Source organism: Juglans microcarpa x Juglans regia, chromosome 5D, assembly GCF_004785595.1.
Source record: "Juglans microcarpa x Juglans regia isolate MS1-56 chromosome 5D, Jm3101_v1.0, whole genome shotgun sequence".
Classification (NCBI taxonomy): Eukaryota; Viridiplantae; Streptophyta; class Magnoliopsida; order Fagales; family Juglandaceae; genus Juglans; species Juglans microcarpa x Juglans regia.
This window is the reverse complement of record NC_054602.1, coordinates 26,365,299-26,382,022: the sequence shown is the minus strand read 5'-3', so window position 1 is coordinate 26,382,022 and position 16,724 is coordinate 26,365,299.

Genomic DNA, 16,724 nt, shown 5'->3' with positions numbered 1-16,724 from the left:
ACAAGGTAAGTTGCTAACTAGAATGCATGCTAAGTGGGAGGATTGTATTGATACTTTTCCTCATGTACTCAAATACACACAAGGTATGGAGAATTTTGTGGTTGATGCTTTAGCAAGAAGGTATGTCCTTCTCTTCATTTTAGATACAAAATTGTTAAGACTTGAATATGATAAGGAATTGCATGCTAATGACGATGACTTTGCTAATGTGTATGGAACAAGTGAGAAAGCATTGTCTGGTAAGTTCTATAAACTAGTTTGGAACTTGTTTAGAGAGAATACATTTTGTATGCCTACTAGTTTTATGCTTATGTTGCTTGTGTGTGATTGACATGGTGGTTTGTTGGGTAACCTTGGTGTAAGGAAGACTTTTGTTGTGTTGCATGAACGATAGTGGGAATATCATTTGCCATTCAATGATGTGTTGTATAAACATTTGTGGAAGTATCATTTGTCATTTATTGATGTTTTGCATGAACGTTTGTAGGAGTATTATTTGCCATTCAATGATGTGTTGCATGAACGTTTGTGCAAGTATCATTTGTTATTCATTGATGTGTTGCATGAACATTTTTAGAAGTATCATTTGCCATTCATTGAAGTGTTGCATGAACGTTTGTAGAAGTATCATTTGTCATTGATTAACGTGTTGCATGAACGTTTATGGGAGTATTGATTGCCATTCATTGAGTTTGAATATAATTGGAGTGGTTATTTTGGTGTAAGGAAAGCTTTAGGTGTGTTTCATGAATGTTTGTGTGAGTATCATTTGCTATACATTGACTTGTTGCATGAACATTTACAGGAGTATCATTTGCTTTTTATTGAGTTTGCATATAATTGGAGTGGTCATTTTGGTGTGAGGAAAGCTTTAGATATGTTTCATGAACATTTGTGGGAGTATTGTTTGTCATTCATTGAGTTTACATATAATTGGAGTATTCATGCTACTACTCAATTTTCACCTTTTGAAATTGTTTATAGACTTAATCCATTTATTCCTTGAGATTTAAAGCCTTTACAAGTTGATGACAGGAGTATATTGGATAGACTATTCCAAATTATTGAACAAATTAATGATAATGCTGGTAAGTATCATGTTTTTACTATTTTCAATGTTACTAACATTTTTCCCTTTGATCCAGGTGGAGATTCGAGGTCGAATCCTTTTGAGGAGAGGGGGAATGATGGGAACCAAAGTCGGCCTAGACTTAAAGATCCTTTGCAAGTTCTAGATGGACCAATTACAAGATCAAGAGCTAAGAAGATCAAGGAAGCAATGTAAGGATTGTTACAATCTAACATTCAAGATGGGCTTGAACGATAAAGATCAAGTTTTCATTCATTTGAGAAGCTATAGAAGAGGGCAACAACATGACTTGAAGGCTTTGGGCACTTGAAGGCTTTCAACTTGTTTAATTCATTTAAAGGACTTATTTTATTAGTTTAGAATAATTGAGTTTATTATGGAAATAACCTAAGGGGGGCCTATGCAAGGGCATGTTGGGAAAGTTATTATTTCATTGAAATAGGGTTAGGGTTTTATTGTAGCAAGTAGTGTAGCGCACTACGGTTGTCGTGGCACTGTTCATCAGGGGCATTTTTGGGAAAAGTGCCTTTATGTTGGCTAGGGTTTAATTAGGTTTTGCTTTAAATACTCTTTGTTGCCTCATTTTAAGAAGTTTATGAAATTTGATGAATTTATTCATTGTGAGTTGAGTTTTACTCCTCTTGTTCTTAATTGAACTTTTGAACTTATCAAAAGTAAATCACAACTTTTGTGGCGTTCCTCCTTGTAATCTGGGTTCTTAAGACGGGTTCTTCAACTGGTCTAAATTTTAATATAATCTAGGTTCTTGAAAAGAGTTCTCATCAGGTCTAAATTTTCCATCCATTGACTTGATTTTGGCTTTCTTGGGGAGTTTTCAAATTGATCGTGGGTTCAAGGGATTCCATTCTCTCGGGTTCGTATCACATGTTATGTTCATGGTCACGTTATACTGAAGGTCACGTTCATATTATGTCATGTGCACGTTCACGTTATGTTTCAAGTTCACATTTATGTTATGTTATGCTTAGATTCATGTTATGTTCAAGTTCATGTTCAAATTATGTATGTTCACTTTCATACTATGTTTCAAGTCTATGTTATGTTTGAAGTTCACATTCATGCTCTGTTGTTAGTCCATGTTATGTTTTAAGTTCACGTACATGTCATATCATGTCAAGTTAAGTTTCAGTTTCAGTTCAAGTTATGTCATTTATGTCATGCTATATGTCAAGTTATGTTATGCTTATTTACGACTTTGATTATGCATTCATGCTTTTACTGCCATGTATGCATCATTATCCTGTGCAGAAGTTTTTTGTTAACTTAGTGAGATCAAATCTCACCATGGTAGTCCCAACTACCATTCCCCCCTAATGGTAGGCGATGTATGAAGATCAGAGCAGGAAGCAGACATTGACAGATTGGAGGAGGTTGAATAGATGTCGTAGACATAACATGGAGTTTTGGAGCCTCCATAGTTAAGTCTTTGGATAGTATTCCGACATCATTAGTTGAGTTACGTGAGTTACTCAACAAACTAGCCCAATAGTGAATTTTGGCAATGTAATTATGGAGTCAGGGTTCCATTGTTTTGAGATTACTGTTTTCTGAGACCTATGTTGTAATCGTGGATGTTAATTTGTTAAGTATGCATATATTATGTTTTAATTATTTGGGATATTAGAAGTTTGGTGCATATTATTGCTAAAGAAAAATTATCAGATGCAAATATTGCATAATGCTAAATGCATGTTAAAAATATTGCATCTTATATGTCTTGAATGGGGGCAGGTAACCTTGTGTTGCATGTCTCGAAATTTCAGATATCCGTTCGATTCCAAGTGGGAATCTGGGGGATGTCACACATCATATATGTCATGAACAGAGGCAGGTAATCTTGTGTTGCATGTCCCGAAGCTTCAGATGTCCGTTCGATCCCAAGCGGGAATCTGGGGGGTGTCGCACATCTTATATGTCATGAACAGGGACAAGTAACATTATATTGCATGTCCCAAAGCTTCAGATGTCTGTTCGATCCCAAGCAGGAATCTGGGGGGTGTCACACATCTTATATGTCATGAACAGGGACAAGTAACATTGTATTGCATATCCCGACGCTTCAAATGTGCATCCAATTCCAAATGAAATCTAGGGGCGTCACAGGATTTCACACTAGTTTAGACACTCCAGCGTGAACAAAGGAGTTCTACTAGAATATTACCACATCCTAGCACTTAGGGTCATGATAAATAATAAACAAACTCTACTCGAGACAAAACGTGATGCGAGATGAAAGGACAAAAGTCCTGACATAACGTGACATGACGTGAATATGATACGTAAGAAATAATGTAATATGAGACAGACAATATTTCTTAGCATGACATAACATGTAATAGACAAAATTTTGTAATATAACATAATGTATAATATACAACATTTTATAACATGGCATATGTATAACGGATAGCATTGCATAACTTGACATATATGTAACACATAGCATTACATAACATGACATATGTGTAGTAGGAAGCATACATAACAGAATAAATTATGTAACAGATAAGTATTTCTTGATAGTATGATATGTAGCAGACATACATGAGGTGACATGGCATAACATGGCATAGAGGATAACATAAAGACACAAATAGTAGTTCCCTTACCCACTATATATATACAGTAGTCTGATAGTAAGTTAAGAACTAAATTACAATGATTGTCACATTTTATGTGGAAAAGCACGAAACACGAGAAATTGTAAGTAGAGGTTCTAAATGTTAGAAACTTTAACACTAACAATTAGAAACATGAAAAATACTAGTTTAGATCAAAATGACCATTTTACCTTTGCTACCATTTTACTCTCTGCATGTGGAAAAATGACTATTTTATCCATAACTTAAGGATTTCACATTCGAACTCCAAAAGTCACCAGAATTTATATTCCTTATGTAAATTTTATCCTGACCTCAAATATCAACTTAGAAAAATTTAAAACCAATCATAGCTTTGAAAAACACCATAAGGTTGAAACACTCCCAAGGCCATATCTCCTGATTTTGTTATAATTTCATCCAACTTCAAAACTTATACTCGAACCAAAATATGTAACAAAGATCCTCATATCCTAAGCTTAAAAAAATGCTTAAAACATCCAACAAAATCTACTTCACATAAACACAAAAAGTTTTAAGCAAAAGATTCAAACTTTTAACCAAAACACAAACCTTTGAATCTCATGGTTTTGACCCTTTTCAAAACATCTCCAAGAATTTCAAAAAAATTAAAACTTTCTTCTAACATGTTCATAACACATTCTCAAGATCTATCATGCTTTGAATCAACATATAAAAGTCACTAAAAACCATAAAATCTCACTTGTAATACTCTACTCCAACACTTAGTCAGAAATAGAATTTTGTTCTCAACTTTGGTTTGATAAAACACTTTATCCAAAACATACCTTGATAAAACTTTAGACCAACAACATCACATGGCTTAAAATAAACCAAAACATGGATCTAGCAAAATCATCAAACTTTTGAACCAATCGAGTGTTTTCTTGTATAAAAATCAAGTCTTTACAAATCAACTCCTAAAATCTTCAAAACAACATCATAACATGTAGATAAAAGGCTTAGAATCATCAGATAAAAATATCAAAATATTTGGAGTAACAAAAAATCTAAACTTTCTAAAAACAAAAACTGTTTTTCTCTTTCCAGTTTCTAAGTTTCTAGATCAGAGAAAATCTTTCATCAAAATCTTTTATCATGCAACGAATCCTTAACAAAAATTCATATAAACATGTTAGCAACACTCCATAAAACTTTCAAACCAAGATATGTCCATTAGCTTGGTCAAAAACTTCAAAATACAACATGTTATCTAGTTTATTGCTCAGATTGACCTTTTCATGGTTAAAATAACTTTTGACCAATCAAACGACCATTAAATCAAAAAAGGTATGCACAGAAACTAGACTCAAATATCAGAAACTTTCATGACGTAATATTGGTGAGATAATATTTAAAAGAGCTTCAAGAATGGAAGACAAGAAAGCTCAAAAAACTGCTCGAGAGAAAACTCCAGTGTTCTCTACTAGAACGAAAATGAAAGGGATGAAATGAGTGAGGAAATGACATAAACTCCTCTTAAACATTCTGAAGACTGAATTCAGGTCTTTGAGTGACACATGAATGATGGAGTTTTTGGTCAAAGCAAGGGGCAAACCACCTAAGGTATGGGCTGCCTTGAGGTGGTGAGTAGGTGGTGGTGGTGAGATGGCCTTCTCTTTCTCATCAAGGACTATTTGAGGCCTGCCATGAATAGTGGGTGGTTAGCCTTGAGTGGGTGGGGACTTCCTCAAGAAATTTTTCCCAAGTAGCCAAAATTCGTGGGCCTATTGGGCCTTAACCGAATGGGCTTCATTTTGGAGTTTAAAGAGGGTTTGGCTAGGGTTTGAGATGCTATTAATACCAAATCCAATTTTTCTTGACTCAATTAAAATCCCAAGGTTGAAAGGGTTGAATAATGATGTCATAACATGAATTTGAGAGATTAATAAAATGTGGAAGTGATTTAATCAAGTGATTAAACACAATGCTAAAAATTGGATCCAACAAGGTTTTGAAATCAAGTTTGGGGTTTGGGGTAATTGTTTAGGGTTTTGGATTCCTCCAAGATTTTGGGGTTTCAATTGAATTCTAAGTATTTAGGGTTTCACTAGGGTTGAAACCCTATTTGGTTCAATACAAAATGGATGATTGGATGGAATAGAGTTTTGCTTAGGTGGCATGATTTCATACCTTGATTTCTTTCACATTTCCATCTCATGGTTCCTCTTGGTGCCAAGTGTCCAATACTATTCATCAAGTGTGGCTAAAATCTTGCCAAGTGTCCAAACAGAACTTCTCTAAACTAATTTCGACATTCCACGCTGTTATTTTGAAAATACTGCACTTGGTGCTACTATCGAGATTATTATTCACTCCAAAAAAAGTAAAAATATACTTTACATTGTAAAATCCTAAATATAACCTAACCGTGCAATTCATTTATCAAAATTCAACTCCGAAGTGCCTCGAAATAACCAAAATGCATTTTCAAACATGTGTTTCGTCTGAAAACAGAAAATTAGTTTATTGCGCCATAAAATTCTAAATAATCAACTGAATCTAATGTTGCAACCATCTCTCATTTGGACACTTCTAACTATCTAAAATAAATAAAATTACATTTTTGACCCCACAGTGAGTGGCAACACTGACTATACTGACAGACCAAAACCTATGCGATTAGTCGATTTGTGAAAACTTACGGAGTTTCCATGAGATTCCTAAAACCTATAGAAATTACACCATTGAATTTCTAGCAGGCTATTACAGTAATAGACAGATGGAAGAAACTATCGAACTTTTGGATTTATATCCCAGTGTATAAGGTGATTGGGACAAACTGCTTTGCCCTAGTGGAGAATTCTTATTGTAATAGCTTCTGGATCACCATTCAAATGGCATCTATGAAACGCTAGAGAAGTATAGACAACAATTATTTTGAGATGAAGTTGGAAGGACCAAAGTTTTTGCCCTGAGGTCAATGCGTATTTCGATGTTGATGACAACACGCTGCCCAATTCCTCAGGACACTGCATCGGATTGAATGAGGACACTGCATCGGACTGAATGAGGACACTGCATCGGACTGAATGGAGATGCTGCTACCCTTGTTGCTTAGCAACTTCATGGCCAGTAATGGACATTAATTAGTGAGTATTATCTTCTCCTCTTGTGTCGTAGTAGTTAAATTTTGTATGCACTTAGATTTCGAGGATGAAATCTTTTTTAAGGAGGGGAGGATGTAACAACCCGGAATAAATTCAATGCATGAGTTTCCTTAGACCTTCAAGAATGTCGTGAAATCCCAAAAATATTTTATGAATCAAGCAACCGATTGGGTTTTAGCCTGTTACCATAGGCAGATTCTAACCCACTATGGTGATAGAGTTCTGGATGAATAGTAGCCCAGAGTGCCTTCTTATTTAATTAAGGTACTTAAGAATCCACTCGCACCACTACACTCGTATGATTATTTAGGATTATATGGTGCAATATAAATTTTGCACCCTAAAACTTATGGTTTCGATTGAATATTTAATCACTTACACGTGCTATTAATCACTCATTTATACACTTATACACCATTAACCACTCTCTTGCATCTTGGCTTTGGGCCAAGAAAAAATTTGATTTGGACTTGATCCAACTGAAATCCTACATGAAAACCCCATCCATACCTCAAATTGAAGCCCATCGGTTAGGCTCATTTTTGGCCAACCAAAAACCACCAAGGTAAGCCTCTTGAGGAAGTTTCTTCCTCCTCCCATGGCCAAGGTTATGACTGACACATCATTCATTTGCTAGCCTCCAATAGTCACTCGATAGGAGTCAAAAAGGCTAAACCATCACTAGCCATCACTCAGCCAAACTACAGCTGGAAACAATAGTTGTCAGTCCCGTTGTTCCCCTCTTTATGGTTGCCAACCACCCATCCAGTGGTCACCTAGCCACCCTCATGTCAACCCCTCTCTTTATATCATACACCTCCCTCATTTTCACTTCACACTTTGCATTTTTCCATCACTTTTCTAGAGAAAAAACCGAGAGTGCTCTTGAGGCAGATTTCTAAACAAATTCCCTTACATTACCAGCCCTATGTCGGTTGATTTCTATGACACAATTTTCATATATTTTGTTACCTTTCAAGTCTAGTTTACGTTAGTATGTTTTGGAAATTTTACATGGAGTTTTGATTGGTGAAAGTTTGGTTTGAGGATGCAAAGGTCAAGGTGGTGCCAATTTTTTATCTTTGTGTGAAACTTCGGAACTTTTATGAATTTTTGGGTGAGATCTTGGGTAGAGCTTGCTATGGTGAAGTGTAAACATGTTAATATGCAAGTTAGGTTTCGATTTTTTGCATGATTAAATATTTTATAAAGAGTTTTACATATTTTGAAATGTTAGAAACTGGATGACTCAAAGTAGTTTCTATTTTGGTGGAAGTAGTGCCTTTTGGTTTTGGAAACTTGATCTAATGGCTTTGATCTTCATATATGTGGTTCTTGAGACTTTTATCTATGAGTTAGGAGTTTAGTTTTGGGGAATATTGGTTTATATATTTAATGGAATGATTTTATACACACAAGAGTTTCTTTAGGACTCAACTTGAGGCTCTCCAGTTTTGTATTATGTCTTGATGAAGTTTTTTGTGACACCCCCAGACCCTGCTTGGGATCTGATGGAGACTGAAGCGTCAGGATATGTAATAAAATGTCACAAACCCATCGTTCTTGACAGTTAATGATAAATATGATTTTTATGTGATTTTATTACTCTTTTAATTATGAAAAGTGTCAGTGTTCCTTCAATTTTGTTGATTTTATTTTATTTCTATATAATGTTCTTTATTTTCTTCAATTTAACAGAATGAGAAGATTTAGTGCGAAAGGAGAGCATTTTCGTGTGAAATAAGAGACTACGGATCCAGACCGATGAAAGGCAACGAGATCTGAAGAGAGCTGATGAGATTTGGGTAAGAAGCCTTATCCCGTGGGCAACAAAGAGATTTTTCTCGCCCAAAAGCGAGAAGACTTACTTCTCGGTAGGCGATGAAACTCACGACCACAAGGCAGGAAGACTTGGTGACAACACTCTAGGTCGTTAGATTGGATGACTAGTCTAACCGACAAACTTAAAAGACCAACCTAAAAGACATCATGGGCGACAACAAGACAAAAGGCGAGCAGCTTTACCGCTCGATATGTCGGCGAGAGGGTTCTATAATCCCAATCAGTATTTTGTTTACTCGGTAGGCAATGAGACTAGTTTTATTCAGCGCATACGGCATCTACCCAATGGGATAATTCCTCCCGATCGGGAGTAATCTGCTCCGGACCACCAAATCCCAAACTCCGTAAATCAAGCCGCATATCACTGAATCTTCCATGTTAGAGAAGCTGGACAAAAAAGGCATGTGGGAAAATAGGAAAAGAAAGAATTGAAGGGGACAAAAAGTTGGTTAGTGGAATCACTCAAGTGGGAATCCGGAACCATGTTTTCGGTTGGAAAAGAGAAAAAATAAATATAAGAAAGAAAGAGGCCAACAAGGATGGGGAAGAATTTCTTCTATAAACAGAGTGGAGTCTGAGTCAGAGGGCAAGAGTTTTAGAGTTGAATATTATTCTAGAGATTATTTCTTTAAATTTCTTTCAAGGAGGTAGATCTGGGGAATTAGAGGCGAGAGCTGCATGCTTTATCAACTGACTCCAACGAAAAACACTAATTTTATTTTTTTTTTTCAATTTGATTATGAACTAAATCTATTTTATAGAGCTTTGATGTACCCTAGCATTGAACATAGTTTATATTTCAAGTTATTTTATTTTGAATATTTCCATGATTGATTGTTTATTCCTTGTTCTTAATCCTTATAATTTTCTAGCTAGCTATTGTTCAATTTTTCGGACTGCAATAAGACCAAGAGGTGATTTTTTATTAAAGCTCTAGGATTAAACATCATTAATTGAGCGAAAGCAGAAATGTTTTACCGCGACTAGTGTGATTTTCAAGAAAAATCCAAATAACTTAACGAGTCTCCAATTAGTTAAATTCACATAGAGATATAGAGTTATTAGTTGGAGATATTATTCAAGATATGGAGTTAAGATTTTTGGTATTGTTCAAGAGAAAATATTGATTAGTTAAGGGAATTTTATCATCAACTTTGAGTAATTGGATTCTATAATAAGGAAGAACCAATTGTATGGGATTTGCTAGGTGAAGTCAAATGCTCTAGATCTATTCTTCTTATTTTTAAAATCTTAATTTTAATGTTCTTTTCTTCAGTTTAATTTAAATAAACAATTCTTCAAATTTCAGTTTTCCAAATAGTAATTAATTTAGTCAATTCAATACTCAATAGCATAATTATTCCTTATGGGTTGAATAACCAATTTCATTAAAACACTTTACTATTTGTTACCATTCTGTGCACTTGCAGATATATTTCTATGTGAACAAGTGTTTGGCGTCGTTGCTGAGGTATAGTTATTTGTTATTGATATTGATACCAGCTAGATTTTTACTACTTTGGATTTTATTTTATTTTATTTAAAAAAAAATAGAGAAAATGGCGTACAATAAAGAGAAGAAGAAAGATGTCATCGAGATTGAAAGAACCTTATGTCAGATCAATAAAGAGAAGAAAAAAGAGGTCACCGCATCTAAATTTAAAAAGGCCTACCAAGAGTACAAAGCATTCAGATATTATGTTATTACCACATTGGCGACGCAAATGGCAAATCTATCACAACAAATAAGTAAGATGAACAATAACCAAGTGCCGGCTGGACCACCTCAACAGTTTCCGCAACAAGAGAAGAAGCTGACACTTAAAGATATGATCATGCAATGCATGCAAAAGACTGATATGGTGAATCAAAACAACTCGGGTTCAATCCACAATCTTGAGGCACAAATCGGTCAGCTCTCAAACATGCTTATTGAGAGGACAACAGGGACTTTACGAGCAACACTGTAACCAATTCAAAAGAACATGTCAAAGCCATAACATTGAAAAGTAGGCAAACATATGACCAGTCGGTAAATACCGAGCGAGATGAAGAGCTGTCGATAATCTGTCGATAATGTGGAGTCCGAGAAGAAGGAAATCGAGGACGAGGTGAAAGAAACCGATCGCAATGCGATCGACCAGCAAGCTGAGAAGACTAAGGAGAATAAAGGGGCTTCAAAACCCAAGAAATCCAGAAAGTTTTTCTAAGACTTATTCTCCTTCAATTTATGATCCACCAATTTCTTTTCTATAGAGATTAAGAAAAAATAAAATTGATAATCAGTTCTCTCTACAGTTGGTGACCGAGGAGAGCATTGCTACTGTACAAAAGAAGCTGCTGCCTAAGGAACTGGGTTCTGGAGAAGCAAAGGCGACCACTATCTCTCTACAATGGTGACTGAGGAGAGCAGTGCATTTGTACAAAAGAAGCGGCCGCCTAAGGAACTAGGTCTTGGAGAAGCAAAGCCAACCACTATCTCTCTACAGTTGGTGGACAAATCCATTAAATAATCAAGAGGACTCATTGAGGACATACTGGTGAAAGTTGATAAGTTGATCTTCCCGACCAACTTCATTGTACTTGATATGGAGGAAGACGAGGAGATCCCTTTGATACTGGCCCGACCTTTCCTTGTGATGGGAGAACTTTAATTGATGTCTAGAAAGGGAAGCTCATTCTGAGGGTCAGCGAGGAACAAGTCACTTATGACGTATTTAAATCTATGGAATTTCCTTCTGAGGTACATTCTTCTTTTCAAATAAGCGATCGAGACGTGGTCACGGCTGACAAGACTTATGGAGTTGAATTCCTAAAGCTACCACGTAAGGAACCACCCAGGCTTGAACTCAAACCGCTTCCATCAAATTTAAGGAACGAAGAGGCTGGGGAGATCTCTAAGGAGTACACGGCTACACCTTCAAGGAAAATATTCAATTGGAAATTTGGGGAGCATCTCTTACCTTCTTTCATTCGTTGCTTTAATTTTTTTTCCTTTTTTCCATTGAGGACAATGTGATATTTAAGTTTAAGGGGAAATGATATTATTTTATTTATATATAAAAATAATAATAATGATGATGATGATAAAAACAATATGCTTTGATAAATAAAAAGCCTATGATAAGAATATGATTGAAATTTATTATAATTTTTAGGGAAAATTCTCATTGATTAAGTCTAGTTGTTAATTCTTTACTTGATCTTTCTTAATTTGATATTTCCTATAATCAATAAATGCCTCTTGTGATCATTAATTGTTTTGAGTACTTAGAGAAACTTTATGTGAATTTTGATGGTCTCAACTTACTCTAGAACTTTTTTGATTACATTCAAGGTGAAATTCTAGACATAATATTACTAGAGAAATGATCCAGGCTTTCTTTGGACCAAATGAGCCTTTCAAGCTTACCTGTTTGTTCTCTTTATCTCTAGTCGCCCCTTTGAGCTTTATTGAAATATATTTTTCTTTCTTGTAAATCTTATATTTCCTACCCTATTTGAGCTTAAACACTGATATCCTTACCTTTCAAGAGAACTAAGTTTACACAAAATCACAGACTCACAAGAGCATGAAAGGCAAGAGAGGTAGAAGGTCTACAAGTAAAGTAATTATAGCTATATTATCAAAATCATAAGTTTGGGGTGTGAAAAGTCAACTCGTCTATTGTGTGGCCAACAAGTAAAGGCCGATAAGAGTCATCCACAAAGGCAGTTGAAAAGGTATGGAAATTTAAAAAAAAAATCTGATCTACTGAATAGAGGGATTAGGAGAGAGGTACTTGAGAGTCCAATAAAGAGAGGTATGTTGAGAGATTTAGAAAGATTGAGAGGAGATGTTTGTGTTAGAAGTGAAAATGCTCTATTTATGTTCAAACTTAAGTTCTCTTGCCATGTTTGAATCCTATCTTTTCTTTGAAGCCCTCACCCTAGCCTTACATTACAAGCTTAATAAAGACCTATTAATCTCTGGTGATAGCTTCCGTTCTGCATTAGTGGAGAGTTATTTGAAAAGCAAGTCTATGGAGTTTTTAGAGATCCATTATTTATTTAATTGTTTGCGCAAAACTATCTGGGGAGCTAATGATGAAGTGGGAATGATGAGTATGCATGAATATAAGGATGGATAATGAGGTGGAATTGAGTTTTGAATTAACTTTTGGACTTGATTCATCTTGAATGATTCCTTTGAATTATAAACTTTAGACAATCCTTGAAGCAATAAATTTAATGAATCAAACTAATGCTTGTTTTAATTGTCTTTTCTTTTCTTCTTTGCTCGAGGGCGAGCAAAGCTTAAGTCTGGGGGTATTTGATAAGTGGCATTTTTATGTGATTTTTTATTACTCTTTTAATTATGAAAATTGTCAGTTTTCCTTCAATTCTATTGATTTTATTTTATTTCTATATAATTTTCTTTATTTTCTTGGATTTAAAGGAATGAGAAGATTTAGTGAGAAATGAGAGCATTTTGGTACAAAATACGAGACTACGGATCTAGATTGATGAGAGGCAGCGAGATCTGAAGAGAGCCGATGAGATTTGGGCAAAAATTCTTGTCCCATGGGCAAAAAAAAGATTTCTTTCACCTAAAGGCGAGAAGGCTTACTTCTCGATAGGTGAGGAAACTCGCGACCAGAAGGCAGGAAGACTTGGCGACAAGGCTCTAGGCGGTTACACTGGGAGACTTGTCTAACCAACTAACTTAAAAGACAAACCTAAACAATATCATGGGCAACAACGAGACAAAACATGAGCAGCTTTACCATTCGATCTTTTGGATTGCAATGAGACTGAGAGGTGATTTATGATTAAAGCTCTAGGATTAAACACCATTAGTTGAGCGAAAGCATAGATGCTTTACTGCAACTAGAGTGATTTTCAAGAAAAATCTAAAGAACTTAATGAGTCTCCAATTAGTTAAATTCACATAGAGATATGGAGTTATTAGATGGAGATATTTTTGGTATTGTTCAAGAGAAAATATTGAATAGTTAAGGAATTTTTATCATCAACTTGAAATAATTGGATTCTATAACAAGGAAGAAAAAATTATGTGGGATGTGCTAGGTGAAGTCAAATATTCTAAATCTACTCTTATTATTTTAATCTTAATTTTAATATTATTTTCTTTAGTTCAAATTAGATAAATCATTCTTCAAATTTCAGTTTTTCAAATAGTAATTAATTTAGTCAATTTCAATACTCAAGAACATAATTATTCCCTGTGGGTTCGATAACCGTTTTCTTTAAAACACTTTACTACTTATTACGATTCTGTACACTTGCAGATATATTTCTACGTGAACAGTTAACATACAATGCACCTATCATGTTTCTAGAAGTATACAATAATTGTATTGTAAGAATTCAAACTAATGAAAGGTTTGACCAATTTCAATATGGTACCAAATAAGAATACTAATTATCCCAAAAGTAACTTGATTTAAAAACCTTCCAATACAAAAGCAAAGGGGCCTAAACCCCATCCAATTATCCAAAAAGAAAACCGCTAAAGTATATCAATGTCACTGCAATATAAAAATCCCACTTCTTCATATTTTTTGGATATCAACAAAAAGTTATAAAGCCTTGTAGATAAATCTCTTGGCTGCTTTGAGCCATTATAATAACGAGGGGCCCGTGGGACCCCTGGGACTCTTCAAAGCCTCCTTAACTATTGGAGGATCCTCATGCTTGCATTTTCCCATCGCAGTCTTCTATACCTATCACAATTTCTACTATTTTGGGAGAAATAGTAATGAAAATTATCACAGTAAGATTTTAAGAAATCATAGCAAGTTAAATAAAAATATACACAGAGATAACATAAGCTTGTGTAAGCTAAACCATGAACATGATGCATGAGCATGAATATGAATTTTGATAAAACATATTTTTCTTCCATCTAGATTCCTTTTCCAAAATACTAAACTTGTAACTATGTGACAAAGTAACAGTATAGCCATGTAACAAAGTACCATTTCTAGTTAATCTCTTGTCATCTTTTCAATTTAACAATATGGGTGGATACCTCGCGGCTTCTCTAAGCACCATGGGCTTCCTGCTAGTTATCGCATCACATTACCAGCCCTCTGACCAGGTGTGAGAATGTTCAATTCAATATGATGTAGCAGTTCACAATTCACCTTCATCGCATTTGCTATATGATATGATAGTTCACAATTTGCCTTCATTGTATTTTCAATATGATACGGAATTCGCAATTCAGTTTCACCTTATTTTCAATATGTTGCACCCACTAGCATAAGGTACAGCTACTTCGCTCCAAAATCCTTTAAATTGTCAGACGTTGTCACGAGCCACTGTAGACTACTTCCCATCAGCCTTCAGGGTACCATAAGCGATTTTAGCCTCCCTAATTTCATGTGTGCATGATGTTTCATTTATGGTTGGCTTTTCTGATTTAGGGTTCCAAAATCGAATTGGGTTGATTTTGAATTATGTTGTTTGAATTGGGGGATTTTGTTGTTGAAGACTTGAAATAGCAGATGATGCTAGCTCGATCGTGCCTCGAGTGAACTTCACACAAAAGGTTCGCTTGAATGCTTGCTCGACTGTAGCTTGAGCGAACTTCACACAAGTTGTTCGCTCAAATGCTCGCTCAACTGTGGCTCAAGCAAACTTCACACAGAATGTTCGCTCGATGCTCGATTGACACTTTGCTCGAGCGAACTATGAGTTTTAGTATTATTTTTTTTCTATTTAAAACCACACACATGACACATATATTTTTTCTTTTTAATGTGTTTCCAATATCTAGATTATTTTTGTCACATCTCTTTATTGGTTGTTTCTGAATTATTCTAGTGCAATTTATATTAGATACTACACCTACTCGGCTCATCCACAATGGGATACCACAGTTCTTACCACGACAGGTACTTTCACCCTTAGACCCACATCTATAGTAGCTACTTCATGGGTAAGTAATCAAGTACCAATAGATATAGAAGATGAAGGTATACTTAATGAGGAGGATGATTTGGATATTAATGTCAGTCAACCACCATAACCTAGTAAAAAGAGGTCATGGACTTGAGAACATTTCACCAAAATCTCTGGTGATCGTAAGAACCCGCAGGCAAAATAAACACTACTATGGGCAACTTTGTAGCTATCATTCGAAGAAGCAAGGCACCTCTATATTAATAACATATCTTATGGACCGCTAGCGATATAATATACATGAGGGATTCGTGGCCAATGACCAGATGAAGATCAGTTAAGAAACTTCTACGGCCACTGATGGTACGTAGAATAAGAAACTGTCAATCCCTCAATACAGTGAGAATATGTTAAGGGATTGCTTGCGAAAATGATCATACGTTCATATGTGACGAAATGCCTTTACCACTATTGACAAGAAAGGCTTCCATAAATTTGTGCACACTCTTGAACTACGATTTCCCATGCCTTACGGTATACAATGATGTGAGATTGTTTGAAGAGGCATACCAAGTAGAAGGCAGAGATGATTGAGATGTTTATTACCACTGGCCAGAGAGTGTCATTTACGATTGATATAAGGACGTCCATATAGAATGTTAGCTACATGTGTATCACAACCTACTTCATTTACAGTGAGTCAACGTTGTAAAAGCAAATTATTGGCTTCAAATAAATTATTGATCACAAGGGTTCATCCATTGGATGATCCATTGGGGCGGAGATGGATGACTGTATAAAGGATGAGGGATTAAAAAAGTGTTTTGTATCACAGTTGACAATGCCAGTGCTAATGACACTACAATTGATTGGTTCAAGTGGAATATGACAGTAAAAGAGGATATCATTCGTGAGCACGAGTTTATCCATGTTCGATGTTAAGCTCATATCATCAACCTCATAGTTGCTGAGTGGTTGAAGGAGGTTGATGATTCAATTACCAAAGTCCACAACCTTGTGAGATATGTGAGGGCTTCCCCCAGAGGTTTGGAAAGTTTAAGGCTATAACCGAACAGCTTCAGATCCCATCTTCTGGTATGTTGAGCTTTGATGTTTCGAGTCTATGGAACT